Source organism: Protopterus annectens, chromosome 7.part1 (assembly GCF_019279795.1).
Source record: "Protopterus annectens isolate FY-2018-M chromosome 7.part1, PAN1.0, whole genome shotgun sequence".
In the NCBI taxonomy this organism is placed as follows: Eukaryota; Metazoa; Chordata; order Ceratodontiformes; family Protopteridae; genus Protopterus; species Protopterus annectens.
Genome location: NC_056740.1, coordinates 376638288 through 376652666, shown reverse-complemented (window position 1 = coordinate 376652666; position 14379 = coordinate 376638288).

Sequence of the window (14379 nt, the reverse complement as noted above, 5' to 3'; positions counted from 1 at the left end):
AAAATCTCCCTTACTAGCCTCAGTAAGAAGCTGAGATCCCTCATAAAATCCTCATAAAATCCTCTAAAGCTAGTTACAAAAATAAAATTGCCGAAGATTCCAAAGACAACCACAAGGCATTCTATAGCTATGTCAAGAATCTAAATGGCAATGCTCAGATCTGCTCTGAGCTACAATAGAATGGCATTAAATATACTGATCCCAAGGATATTGCCACTATCCTGGCAGATCAATTCAGTGCCAACTTCAACCTCTTCTCACCTTCTAAAGGGCTCATCTCAATACCGAAAGATTGGTAAAAAACGCACTCTCCAAAGCTAAGAATACAGCATCCATGGGACCAGACAACATCCTGGGCTGTGTACTACATGAACTACATGCACCTAACCTAAGTGGCATGTTTAATCATAGCCTCACCTCCGGCTTCATGCCCACTGAGTGGCGCATAGCTACAGTTATCCCACTCCAAAAGAGGGGATCCACCTTGGATCCTGGAAACTACTGCCCCATCTGTCTGATGAGCCTGAACTGCAAGGCCATGGAATGTATTATCATGGACCTTATAAACAAAAAGACATTGGCAACCTTCAAACACTGGACCCTACCCAGTTTGGGTTCATGAAGGGCGGATCTTGTATCCTGAACCTGATTAACTTCTTCAAATCAGTCTCCAGAGTTGTGGACAAGGGTAAGGCAGTCCATACAACCTATCTGGACCTCGCCAAGGCCTTTGACACCATCCCCCACTCTGGAATCATAGATAACCTTACTAAGCTGGGCATTAATCCCTACATTACTCAATGGGTTGCCAGCTGGCTTACTGACAGAACCCACACTGTAAAAGTAGCAGACTCCAAATCTAGCTCCAGACAAGTGACAAGTGGAGTACCTCAGGGTTCAGTCCTGGGACCGTTCTTGTTTGGCATCTACTTCTCTGAAGTACAGACCAACACTAAGGGACTCTGGCTAACAAAGTTTGCAGATGACTGCAAACTGGGAGCCATTATTGAATCCCCAAATGATGTGGATATTCTACAAAAGGGCCTTACAGAAACAGATGCTTGGTGCCAAAGCCATGGGCTCAAGCTCAATGCCAAGAAATGTATAGTTATCCCCTTTGGGAAAAAACATGTACCCATGAATTACCACATAAGTGGCAGTATACCAAACAAGGAAATTGTGATAAGAGACTTAGGGACACAGGTGGACGGTGGTCTCACCTTCGATACCCACATCAACACAACAGTCAGGAAATCCTTCTATGTGAGCTTTTCATCCAGAAAAAAGGAGATCATTGTCCCACTGTACTCATCCCTCATTAGACCCATTATAGAATACAATGCCTCATTTGGTATGTACCTCTCAAGACATCTGCAACAACTGGAAAGGCTGCAGAAATACCTCACTAAAAGAATCACAGGCCTAAAGCAGATGCCCTATGCTGACCATCTAAAAAAACTCCAGCTATACTCTGTCACATATCGTCTACTCTGAGGCGATCTCTGCTTAACATACAAGACCATGTCAAATCCAGAACTGTTGGACATGCAACACTTAAAGAAATCCCAATCTCTCAGAGCCACACGCTCCAGGGATCTAAGCCTTGTCATTACAATGAACAAAACAAGATGGTGAGATAGGTTCCTGACCCAGAGACTCCCCAGACTCTGGAACAGACTGCCCATATATGTCAAGCAGAGCACCTCTTTGGCCCTCTTCAAAAAGAACCTTGATGATTGGATGGGAGATAGGAAATTCTCCCCGGGGATCACATCAGTCGCCCTGCTAAACATGGGTCCAGGGAAGTAAATATTGTGGGAAGAATTAGCCAGGGAATTGTTATGGCTAGGCTTGTATAGACCCTAGGGCCGATAGCCAAGTGCCAACCTGTGAACCTATGAACCTATGAATGTTGCTTTAAGAATATATTTAGTTGTGGGTAGTACATAGGATTGGTTGTCACAATAATGCCAGTTTTTCCATTTCCTTATAAGCATCAGTTTGTTGTTCAAAATTATTCTGAAGAAGTTCTTTATTGAGTAAGAATGAAAACACTTAATTAAACTGTGTTTGACTGATACTTCAGCAGTCCTCAGTTTCCTGCCTTGAGTTTGTTTTTACATTTTTACTTCTGTTTATAATGTCAAAAGCGCAATGCAGCAATGCCCTGAGCTGATTGTGAATGATGTTACCTACACTGAGACTAAAGATATAGCTAACCAACTGGCTGATAATTTTAGCTCTGACTTTCTCTCTCCGTTTAGCTCTAACTTTATCTCTCTCTCTCTCCCTCCCCTCCATCTGTCTGTCAAGATATACCTGAAACTGGCTCACCTCCAATTATCACACAAGACCAAGTCCTAAAAGTGCTATCAAAAGATAAAAAGACTGCATCGATGGGTCCTGACAGTATCCCTGGATTCATCTTAAATAGCGTGAAGCATGATTTAGCCACACTCCTAATAACACTATTCAGTGTCAGCCCCATACCAGTTTTATACAAAGCAAATGAAGAACAGCTACTGTCATTACCCTGCATAAGGGAGGATCTTCCACAGACCCAGGCAATTACAGACTCATACGTCTGACCAGCTTCATATACAAAGCTATGAAATTAATCAGTCAGGACATAGGGAACCTCCATACATTAGACCCATCTCAATTTGGATTTATCAAAGGCAGGCCATGCTTACTCAACCTGGTGGACTTTTTTGAAAAGGCCGCCAAAGCAATGGATGAAGGCAAAATTATACACACCAGGTAGCTTGACCTGGTCAAAGCTTTTGACACAATTCCCTACTCAGGCATAGCAGAAAAGCTAAATAAACTGGAAATAAACCTTCATATCACCTGCTGTATTGCCAACTGCCACACATACAGGACACAGATAATCAAAATAGGGGAATTTACTGCAACAAAGAGACCAGTCACCAGTGAAGTTCCCCAAGGATCTGTGTTAGGACCTCTCCTATTCGGCATCTACTTTTCTGAAGTAAAAGCCAATACCAAAGGGCTTTGTATAACTCTGTTTGTAGATAGTTGCAAGCTAGGAGCAGTCACTGAATACCCAATTGAGTCAGTCATCCTGCAGAAAGGTTTGTCTCAAATAAATAACTAGTGTCAAAATCATGGTCTGAAACCAAATGCTAAAAAATGCATTATTGCGTCCTTTAGGAAGTTATCTATTCGGGGAACTACTACATTGACAGTATACCCCTGAGTGTTGACCCAGTTGTTCAGAATTTTGGAACTTATGTGGAAAAGACCAAACTTTTGAACAACAAGTGTCTATTGTTGTACGAAAGTCCTTCTGTATTGCACGGCTTATAAGCAAAGGGAGTTTGTCTAGATCAACATCCATAATCCAGCTATGGATTCTGACACTTGTCTGGTTCTGAGCTTGAAACTCAGCTGAGTTTCATCATAGAAAACTCATCAGACTTGGTCAGAACCATCTAAACTATGTAGTTTAAGGACAGACCTCTTGCGATCTTGACATATGAGATGTTAATGCCCCTTTGGAATCACTAACAAGCTAAGACAACTAACAATACAGGCTGTTGGGGAAAAAACAGGTGAATTTCTTTGTCTGCTTAGGCCCAAGTTCAAGGAAGACAGCATCCAGCTGTTCAGATCTGCCTAGAGAAATTGGGCAAGCATCAGGATAGCAACCCTTACATTCCTTTCTTAAAGGCCAGTATATTCTTGAACACGTATAATTTATCACAACTAACTAGGACTTTCAGTCAGATGCAACATGTCCTATTTAAAAGGGATAATATTTTAAAAAGGTATAATCCAGGTAAACTTCTGCCTCCACTACCCTCATTTTACTAGCCTAAGTACTGCTTTCAATGGCTGGTCAGAACCCAACACTGTCTGAAATTGCACTGAGAGGTGTATGGATTCCATTTTCCAGTGTCAAAGTTGAATGCTTATTCTCTGCATATGGGCAGGTGTTAAGTGATCAGAGTTGGAATCTTACTGTCAGCAACCTAAAACTAACAGACTGTAAGACTGCGTCCACAAAGGTCCTTCAGGGGGCTGGATATAATGTACTAGTCTGACTGTGTTAAATTTGTATTAACATTGTGGGCATACATCATAACAAATATTCATGGCTCTGTCTGTGTACTCTTTTTTTTCCTTAAACATCTGCTTTGTAAATATTTTGATTTAATTAAAGCATTATTTTCATTGCTCAGCCATTGTGTGATTGTGGAGTGCATTTCATTGCTAACATGTTTCTTGCTGTATGACAGTGCTCTATTTAAGACAATCTCATCCATACACCTTGCATCTCAATGGTTAGCTGCATGACCGAATGTCTTGGATTGCTTTATATGTGGTTGCTGCAGAGGGTCTTTCATGTAGATTATAGATGGAAGGTCTGAAATTAGTTTACAAGTTGGGAAAGTCTTACAGTAGATGAGCTGTCTAATTGGACATATGATCTAGCTTATATTTCTTCTGGAGTGAAGCACAGACAAGTCCTTGGTCATGTGGGTCCTTAAGTCCCATTTAACTTTCCTTACAAAGCTCAATCATAACCTACCTGCTGATAATAGGTGTAGGGATGAGGTAATGTAATTATACAGTAGCAAAATTCCTCTTACAGAGCACAAGAAAGAGACAGAGACAAAATTATCACTGATATATAGTCCATGAGAAAAGGTAAGTTTTGGGGTTTTGGTAAATAAACAAAAAAAGCTCTTCTGAAAAAATATCTTCAAGTTCTGAGGAACGATGAATGGAATATGACTTTTTCTGTTGCTGAAAATGTGTCTTTGTCTTTAAATTAGATTTACAATTACAGCAAAATGTTCCAACTTGTAGTATTTCTTACAGCTTCTGCCACATTCAGTACACTGTGCTGACGCATCATGAAAATGCTTACACCTTGCACATTTGCCAAATTTGCAAGCTTGCTTTCACACTAATTTTTATGCTGACACTTTGTTTGGTCATGCTTTTTACTGAATTTGACGTTTATTTTGCATTTTATCTTAACATCTCACAATGATTCAGTATGTGAGAAATGTAAGTATTTATTTAACTTGGAGGCTACCTTCTCACCGCAGAACATTTGGTAAGTACAACACATGTGCACTTACAGGCCAGAACATTTCCACTAAACCTGCTTATGCTGAGGTTGTAAAGAGAACACTGCCTATGATTCCTACGCTAAGGACTAACAAACCTCATACATTAGTATACACAGCGATGCATGCAGCTTCACCCTTCTCAGCCATACATAAGACAAATAACTCTAAGAATTACAAGGGTGCAGATTTCAAGCTCTTACAGCTCAATGAGACAGCATCAAACCTCGGTAATGTTTTAGTAATAGGAGTCTGTATTGTAAGGCATATGGACAGCATCCTCACCAGGCTGGATAAGAATAGGGTGACAGTTGATTTTCTGGAGAGCCAGGATATGGGATGTAACAAGGGCTCTTACATCCCTCCATCCTGACAAATATGATTATGACCTGATAGTGGCCTACATGGGAGTGAATGACCTTAGACATTCTACCCAGGGGGACATGCCGAAGGATATGACTGAGCTTGCTATGCATGTGTCTGATGCAGGAAAGGCATTGATCTTGAGTGGTATTTTTCCATCACTCATAATGATGCTAAGATGATTCAAAGACAATATAATTGGATTTAATACTTATCTATGTAGTTGAAGTCATTGTAGGGGGATCCAATATGTATCAACTTGGGATGAGATGGCTGACAATTCTTCTAGTTTTGTCAGGGATGGCCTTCACCTCTCTTACCAAGGCTTCCACATTCTGGCTAAGGCCCTTGCTGTCCTCATAGTGCCTTTATCATGCAAAGTCCATTTGATGGACATTCCAACCTAATAAATTCTAATTTGGAACACATTAGTGTGGCTCTACTCAATGCCAGGAGTCTTAACAAAAAATGCCTGAGCTTAGGGCTTCCTTGCAACGCATTCATGTATGTATAGTTACAGAAACATGGTTTCAGAACAATGAAAGCACTCCCTTAGTTCCTGGGTGTAATATGTATCACATATTTAGACACGCTGACAATTGGGGGGGGAGTATCAGTATTTATCAAGGATATCAACCCCTCATGACAGATTCCTTGGGACACCACATGTGAACTCCTACAAGTCTAAATCACTCTAAACAAGGCTAATTACCATTTCATAGCTAGCTACAGAACACCGTGTATGTCTCCTTCTGAGCATAATAGCCATCTTAACACATCAGCTGAAATTTCCATTAAACCCAAGACCTTTAGAGTTCAACTATCCATCAATAAACTGACTGCCAATGGTCTGCATGCCCAGCACTTCCTGACATTATCATTGCGTGTATTGTTCTAGTCAGCCACTAGTCAGTCACTGTAGCTAGATAGCACGTGCATATAAGTACTAAGCACATGCAAGAACAGTGTCATTTTGTATAGTCAGCCAAAATAAATGCAGTCATGAATGGAGAGACACATGCGAGTGTTTTTAAAGTAATGAGTGAATCAGTTAGATTAAATACATGTTCCAATTACAGTTCCTGACATGTTTTTGTACAATAAATATCTTGACCGGAGTGAACTTGCAAACAGGTCAGTGGTTATTCAAAGTTACTTAAATTTGTTTAAATGATTTTCATTCGCTGAATGTGTGAGGAAGCATTCAAAATGTTCAAAATAATTACCAGGATAAACAAAATGTCCGAAATTGTGACATACTGATTAAAGTATTCGAAATAAATACAAAGGTGTTTGAAACGATTTCTGAAATGTTTAAAATGTACAAAAATACTAAAACAATCACATTTCTTTGCAATGTACTACTTTTTTGCATTAGTTAAAGCTACTCGAAGTGTCCGAAGTTTCTGGAATGTTTGCAGTGTTTGCAGTGTCAAAGTGAAGCCTTTTCAAAGAGATTGTTGTGCATTTGAGCATAGTTACAAGTATGTGGTCTATGCTTATGTTTAAACATATTTTGCTGTTATGGCAGAGGGATTTTGCAGATCTGAACTGCTGGTGTTTGATAACAATATTGCTGAGAACTGGAGAGTGTTTGAACAAGAATATTTATACAGGCTGCTTTTTCTGATAAAAAACACATGTACTGATACCCAGAGCAGTCATACTTCTTAATTTAGCAGGCTTGGAAGGCATTGAGAGGGAACGCTCATTTGTGTATGCACCTGCTATGTATGCAGGGAAGGGGGAGGACCACCATATTGTGATACAGACTGAAATGCAGGAAGACCCTGAGTGCTTAAAATGTAAATTATAGAAATGTGTAACCCTCAAACAAATATTATAATGTTAAGGTACATGTTTTACATAAGAAATCAAAAGCTTGGAGAAACTGTAAGAGCATATATTACTAACCTGAGAAATAAAGCAAAAATGTGCAGATTTGGTGATTTGTAAGAGGAGTTGATAAAGGATAGACGTGTGTGGTGTTAATAATGATTCAGTGAGTGTGTGTGTGTGTGTGTGTGTGTGTGTGTGTGTGTGTGTGTGTGTGTGTGTGTGTGTGTGTGTGTGTGTGTGTGTGTGTGTGTGTGTGTGTGTGTGTGTGTGTGTGTGTGTGTGTGTGTGTGTGTGTGTGTGTGTGTGTGTGTGTGTGTGTGTGTGTGTGTGTGTGTGTGTGTGTGTGTATGATAAGCAGACACTGCATATGACTTATACGATATGGGTAAGGAATGTTACAGCAAAGATGTTACGAATAAATAAAACTGAAGTTAGGCATGTGAAGCATTAGCCTGTAGGTCAACAATAATTAACACCAGAAGGAGGAGAGAGGTATTGTATAGCTGATAAGTCATGGATAGTAGGGTAAGACTACTAGGGTATATACTGAAAAAAAACCTGGTTATAAGAGAGTATTTGAAAGAGATGAATAAAGTGGGAAGGTTGGAAAGAAGCTGAAATGTAAAGTAATGGAGGAGGAGTAGAAACATGTGTTGTACACAAGGGAACAGAGGTTATAAATGGATAGGATTATAATCTAACAAAGGAAAATAGAGTTATCCAGATGAGAAGTCCAAAACAAATCAGTTTATAAGATCCACAGAATATGCAAATGTGTAACTTTGAATAAAATGCACTTATAATGAGGCAAATAAAATAAAAAAGTGGTTACAACTGAAAATTATATTCAGTTTTGACTGTAGTCATCTAGTTACTAACTGCTGTTAAACAGGAGCCTATTATCACTTGCCTTAATGACTTCTGAAGCATTTATATCTATCAAAGTTAATTCCAAACAGAGTTTTGCAGAATGCATATCTTATTAAAAATTCACATTTAGTCTGCTGGTAAGCAACTTTTGTTTAATTGACAATACTAAATGCCTTGGGGAACTGAACTACATAAAGTAGTTTCGCCCAGTAGGAAGTTTTTGCAATTTCAGGCCTCATTCATCCTGCTAATTACTGACTGACTAATGAGAATAAACTAAAACTTAAACAAAATGTAATTATTTTGCCAAATATGAAACTAGCATTATCAAAGGCAAAGCTTTTTCTATAAATACAAGTATGACTACAGGACTGGTGTCTGCTTGTGTGGTTTTACACTCCTGTTTTACATGCACATGGAAGAATGGTTCAGGATGTCTTTTGGGCAGCACTTTCTTTACTAAAACACTGCTGGGTATGATAGAAAATTATTATATCTCCTTTACTGATGCAAAGCTGGAAAAAAAGCATAATATATCTTCCAGTAGGAAAACAACACAGCTGAGTTGCATTCTGGGTGCAGCCTTTGTACCATCATAGGTTAGGTTAGTACTAAGCTAACTGCCCTTGCGAGCCATTTTTAAGCCTAGCCAATTATCCCTTGTGAGACTCAAACAATGCACATTGTGTTTGTAAGGCAAATGCCTTAACCATTAGGCCACCCTCCCAACCTTGCATGCATACCTTTTATGGTGTCTTAAAACTGAAATTCTTAATATTTATAAACAGCAGGCAGATGAGAGTGAATATTTTTTACCAGCTATATTCCAGGTTTTGATTACATGGGAGGTGCTACATTCAGTAAGGACTGTTGAGCTTTGTGTCTGTGTTGATCGATCCATACATGCCTAAAGTATATGATTGCTCAGACTGATACGCATCCATTAATAGCTGATTGCACTTCTCGGTTGGGTGATACCACTTTATAATGTGACTCAGTGCCATCTGGAGTAAATGTGACTCTGAATCCCATTACTACCAAACAGTATCATTTGGCTTATCTGAGCAGCTTCATATGAATTCCAACTCCAGTGTGCCATATTGTGGCATGTCATTGAGCCAAGAGACTTTAATGCACTGAACTCTTTTACTTTTCAAGAAGATGATAAAGTTAATATGGCAACAATTAGAGAGATGCTCACGAATCACTGCAGGCTTAGGCAGAATTTGCTGTATGTTGTTTACAAATGCAAAAGGTCTAACAACAATTATAGAAGCTTTTGTTACTTAGATAAAGAGTCTACCCAGAGACTGAACTGTGTGAGTTGCATGATTCATTAATAAAATGGAAGCAGTATAAACATGATCAGACAAGGGCAGGCCATTAGCTGAAGCTTGATCTTAATAAAAGTTGTAGATGTGTGCAGAGGGAGTAAAATAACAAGTGCCCTGAAGAAATGTATGGGTGTAAGATAATATGCGAATAAAATAAAATACAAAAATGAAACAGAGTGAGAATGGATTAGAATAGTGGTTGTGATAAGAAACAGAGATATGAGCCACACAGGAAATATGCAGTTAAAATTCACAATGTAAATACAAGCATGACTATAAACTGTGCCCTGATCTTTGTAGAAACTATGGTATTAAAAAAATATTTTTCTAAGATGTGTAAAAGAAACTACAAGTGAGTTCATAAAAGTTTACATGTTATTCATGAAATCAGGTATTTGTTGGCATTATTACAGCGGAAAGTGTTATTACACTGAAGCCAGTAAATTCATCATTAAAAGAGAGTAATTAATGCAGATCAAATTTCTGGTAAAAATATTGTGAGCCAATAAATTAAATTATGAATTTAATGGCAGAGGCAAGTGCCTAATGCAATACTATGTTGAAGATAAATTTCAAACACTGGGGCTAAAAGACACAGAAAAGAAAATGGTGCACATATTAACATATTCAGAACACCAGTTAAGCTGCAGGTCAAAATCTACTCATACAGTAATATAAAAGTAAGAAGTGCAAGATCCTGATTGAAATCATAGCACTCGAGGAAGCTAATTCAGTTAATATCCCGAGTTGCTTGGTTTATTTGAATCTAAGAATTCTAAAAATAAATTCAAAGTAAGACAAAATCAAAGTATGAAAGCAAAGACAGAATGTGTTCCCATACACATTCAAAACAGTCACACAACCACACAGACATTCTAAATACTGTACGTAGCTATAGCAATGATATCCTTCACTACGATACTGACTTACTTAAAAGTTTAGGAAGTTTACCAGAGGCATATATTCTACAAATAAATGTTGATGTTATTTCAATGATAAATGCTCTAAAGAAAATACCAGTAGCACGATGGCATAGAAATTACCAGAAAATGAAGTCAAGAGAAAGTCTAGATGACATAAGGAATCAATTAATGCCAACATAATGGGTACATGGTTTGTAAAGAAAGACACAACTTGCATTTACATTTATTTGCACAGTCTCAATAAACTGACTAAAAGAGATTACTATCCATTTTTACAGATGAAAAGTGATCTTAATGCTAAATGCAAAGTTTTGTTCAGTTCTACACGCAACACAGAAATTCTGAAAAATAAAGTTAGATGAAAAAAGCTCCAGTTCCAGATTGTAGGCATAGCCCTTAGACTTCTGTGTGGTATTATATAACAAATGTAAACATGCCAAAGAGATGATGTGTACAAGTTAATGAAGGCTGAAAACATGTGGTAAACATAGCTGATGACCTATTCATGTAGAGTCAGATACAAGAAAAACATAAACAGATAAGGGAACAAAATGTCAAGTTAAATAAGAACTGATATAAATTACGATTAACATGTCTGAAATGTACTGGTCATACCTAATATCAATAAAAACTAAAAACAGTTCATGGTGTTTGAGCAGCAAATAGCAAATAAATCATTTCAACAGTACATATGAAACAGAAATTGTCTTCTGAATAGACTCATTGTAATCCAAGACTGAATCTTACATCAAGCCCAATGTAGTAGCCACAAATTCACCAGCTATTGTTGCATTCCTGTGTAAACAAATATATTTTAAATCCACCAGCGATGAAAGGAAATCCACCAACGAATGATCCAAGGTCCATTAAAACAGAACTTTATTATTAACACCGCAAAAAATAAAATAAAGTAAAGCTTAAGAGCAGGTTTAGCATGTTTGTCCTAAAAAAAATTTGGACTTCTTCAGAACCTTATCTTTTAGTTCTCATCCATTTTTATGCCCTATGGTTAACAAGACTTAATCATTTCATGGTCTGTTGTTTCTTAAAGGTATGTTAAACAATGTGCAGAAACTGCATAAATGAATTTAATACAAAAATAAAAATATAACAATATATGTGAATATGTATGTAAGTGACCAAATAGTATTTTACAAAACACGTCTTTATCACTGTGTAATAAAAACTCCTAAAAACACTTTAAAACAATGTACTACAACAAAACATATCAATAAATAAATAAAACTCCTGGTGTTACCAGGCAGTCACCCATCCAAGAAATAACCAGGCCCAACCCTGCTTAGCTTCCAGAGCAGCATTTGAAAATGCATTTTTAAATTTAACATTCATGTTGAAAATCCAAAACTTTTGAAAGAATAATCTTATGAATATAAAAAAAAAATAAAACTATTTTTTTTTTTTAAATTTCATCATTATTGGAAAAATTTAAATAAACACTTTGTGAATAATTATTTTGCAAGTATTTGAACCATATTCAATAAGGTACTTAATACAACATTCCAAACAATTCTCATCAATCCAGTGCTTTTGCTTTTAACACAGGCATAACAGAAGTGTGTTCATTTAATCCTGGAAAAAAAGATGTAATGCCACCATAACAGCCATTCCATTTCTTTCCTTTCCAGACCCAATTCCCACACACCATTCCTATTTTGCATGTCAGCTTTGTCCAAAATCCCAAACTTAAAATCTCTGTACCTGGCACAATTTAATGTGTGCCTGTAAAGTGCATTTTGATTTTTGATTGTAATTATGTTTAAGTGCTCATAAATTCTCTTTTTAAAGGCTCTTTCTGTTTTCCCAATGTAGTAACTATCACATTGGGTACATATTCCAATGTAGACTACCCCTGATGTGTTAAAATTTCCATCCCTAAATCTCAAAATCTTGTCCAGTGATGTTAAATATAACCAATTCTGTTCTAAAATATAAGGGCAGATATTACACATCCCACACTTTCCGGTGCCTTTGTTAAGATAATTGGAACCAAATTTCATCAGGTGCTAAAACCAAAATTTCAAATTATGCCTGTTTTGTTCACAAATAATGGCTTGTCTCCTACTATACTATATATCTCATCATAATTTCTGAACATAGCCCAATTTGTAGTAATAATGTTCCTTATGTCCTTTGAATAAGGCTGCCCAAATGGGATGATCATAGCATTTAAATATGCATTGTTTTTCAAATAAAATTTCCTTACAAAGTTTTGAATGGTTCTTGCGTTCCTAGCGGAGTGGGGGTTATCTAGTACCCCATCCCTTCTTAACTTCCACAACCACTTTATTTAATAAATGTACAGGGTATCTCCTTTCTGTGAACATTTCCAATAATTTGACAACCTCTGCCTAAAAAAATTCAATATCTGAGCACATTCTAGTGGCTCTCACTAACTGTCCTTTAAAAATATTCTTTTAGTATATTTCAGATGGCAGCTGTAAAAATCTAAATAACTGTTTGAAAATGTTTCTTTCCTGTGAATTTTAGATTCTAATTTTTGTGTCACGTTTCTTAGAAAATTCCACATCCAAATAACTTATATTTAAGTCAGAAGGTTTGTAGGTAAAACTAAGAAAGGAGGGTAATTCATTAATATACTTTACAAATTCATCCCTGACTTCATTTGTTTCTTTCCATAAAATAAATATATCATCCAAAAAACAGAGGTACAAGTTCCAATGATTCCTGAACTTACTTGTTAAAATATATTTCTTTTTTGATCTACACATAATGATATTTGGGGTCTATATTTCTAAATCGAAAAGTCATGTAATCAAATGGCATTAACAATGAAAATGCCATTCATCAAAGTTGCTCTTGTGGGAAGGCTGCACCCCCCACACCCCTGCTAAGTATATATACCAACTCCGAGATCGCACTCCAGTGAGGAAAGGGCACTTTTTCTGATCTTCACAGTACCGCGATCTCCGTAAATGTGAAATGCTGTTCAGTGACATGACTTTTCAATTTGGTGATATTGGCCTGATATTTGTATATGTTGGGGAACAACTAGCTCCCATTGCCACTCCAGATGTCTGCCTGAAATATTCACCCTCAAATCTGAAATAATTATACTTTAAAATTATTTCCATCAAGTCACAAATAAAATCTGTCATAACAGAATCAAATGTACTTAGTTCATAAACTGTCTCCCAGAAAATTTCAATTCCTTTTCCATGGGGGATAAAGGAAAACAATTCTACCACATCAACAGCAGTGAATCAACTAAAATCACTATAATATTCTTGTCTCACTTTGCTTAAAATGCCACGAATCCTTCAGTATATATTCCACATTGCTTACACTTTCTTTGAGCATCCTATCAACAAAAACTCCTGCTTTCACTGTATTTGTGTTTCTTCCTACTTTATTACTTTATTTTGCTTTTGCATCATCTTAAAAGTACTCAATTGTATTTATTACTGCTTGGTGTAACTATCATTCTAAGCCTTTTGGTTTAAGCACTTGGGCTTCAGACCAGTTGTTTTACATTAAGAAGGTTTGTGGTCTGCACTGTTGTGGTAGGACAGGTAGCTTACATCCTTCTAAGTTGGGGACTGCTGATTGAGGGCTCTGTGTCTGTTATTCTAAAAGTGTATTAGTTCTGGTTTAAGCACTTGGGTTTCAGGCCAGTTATTTTACATTAAGAAGGTTTGTGGTCTGCACTCTTGAAGGAGGAGAGGCTGGACTCTGCCCTTCTGAGCTGGGAATTTCTGGTTAAAGGCTTATAGTGCCTGCATATTTGAACTGTTTCTTACTGAAATTGGTGCGCCTTGTTTGCTGTAGCATAGACTAGATCCAGGCCTGCTGAATCTAGCTTTGTTTGTATAACTTGAGCACTAATCCAGGCCTTCTTAAAAGTATTCAATTGTATTTATTACTGCTTGGTAGTAACCTGATTAAAGTGTAGCTATCATTCTAAGCCTT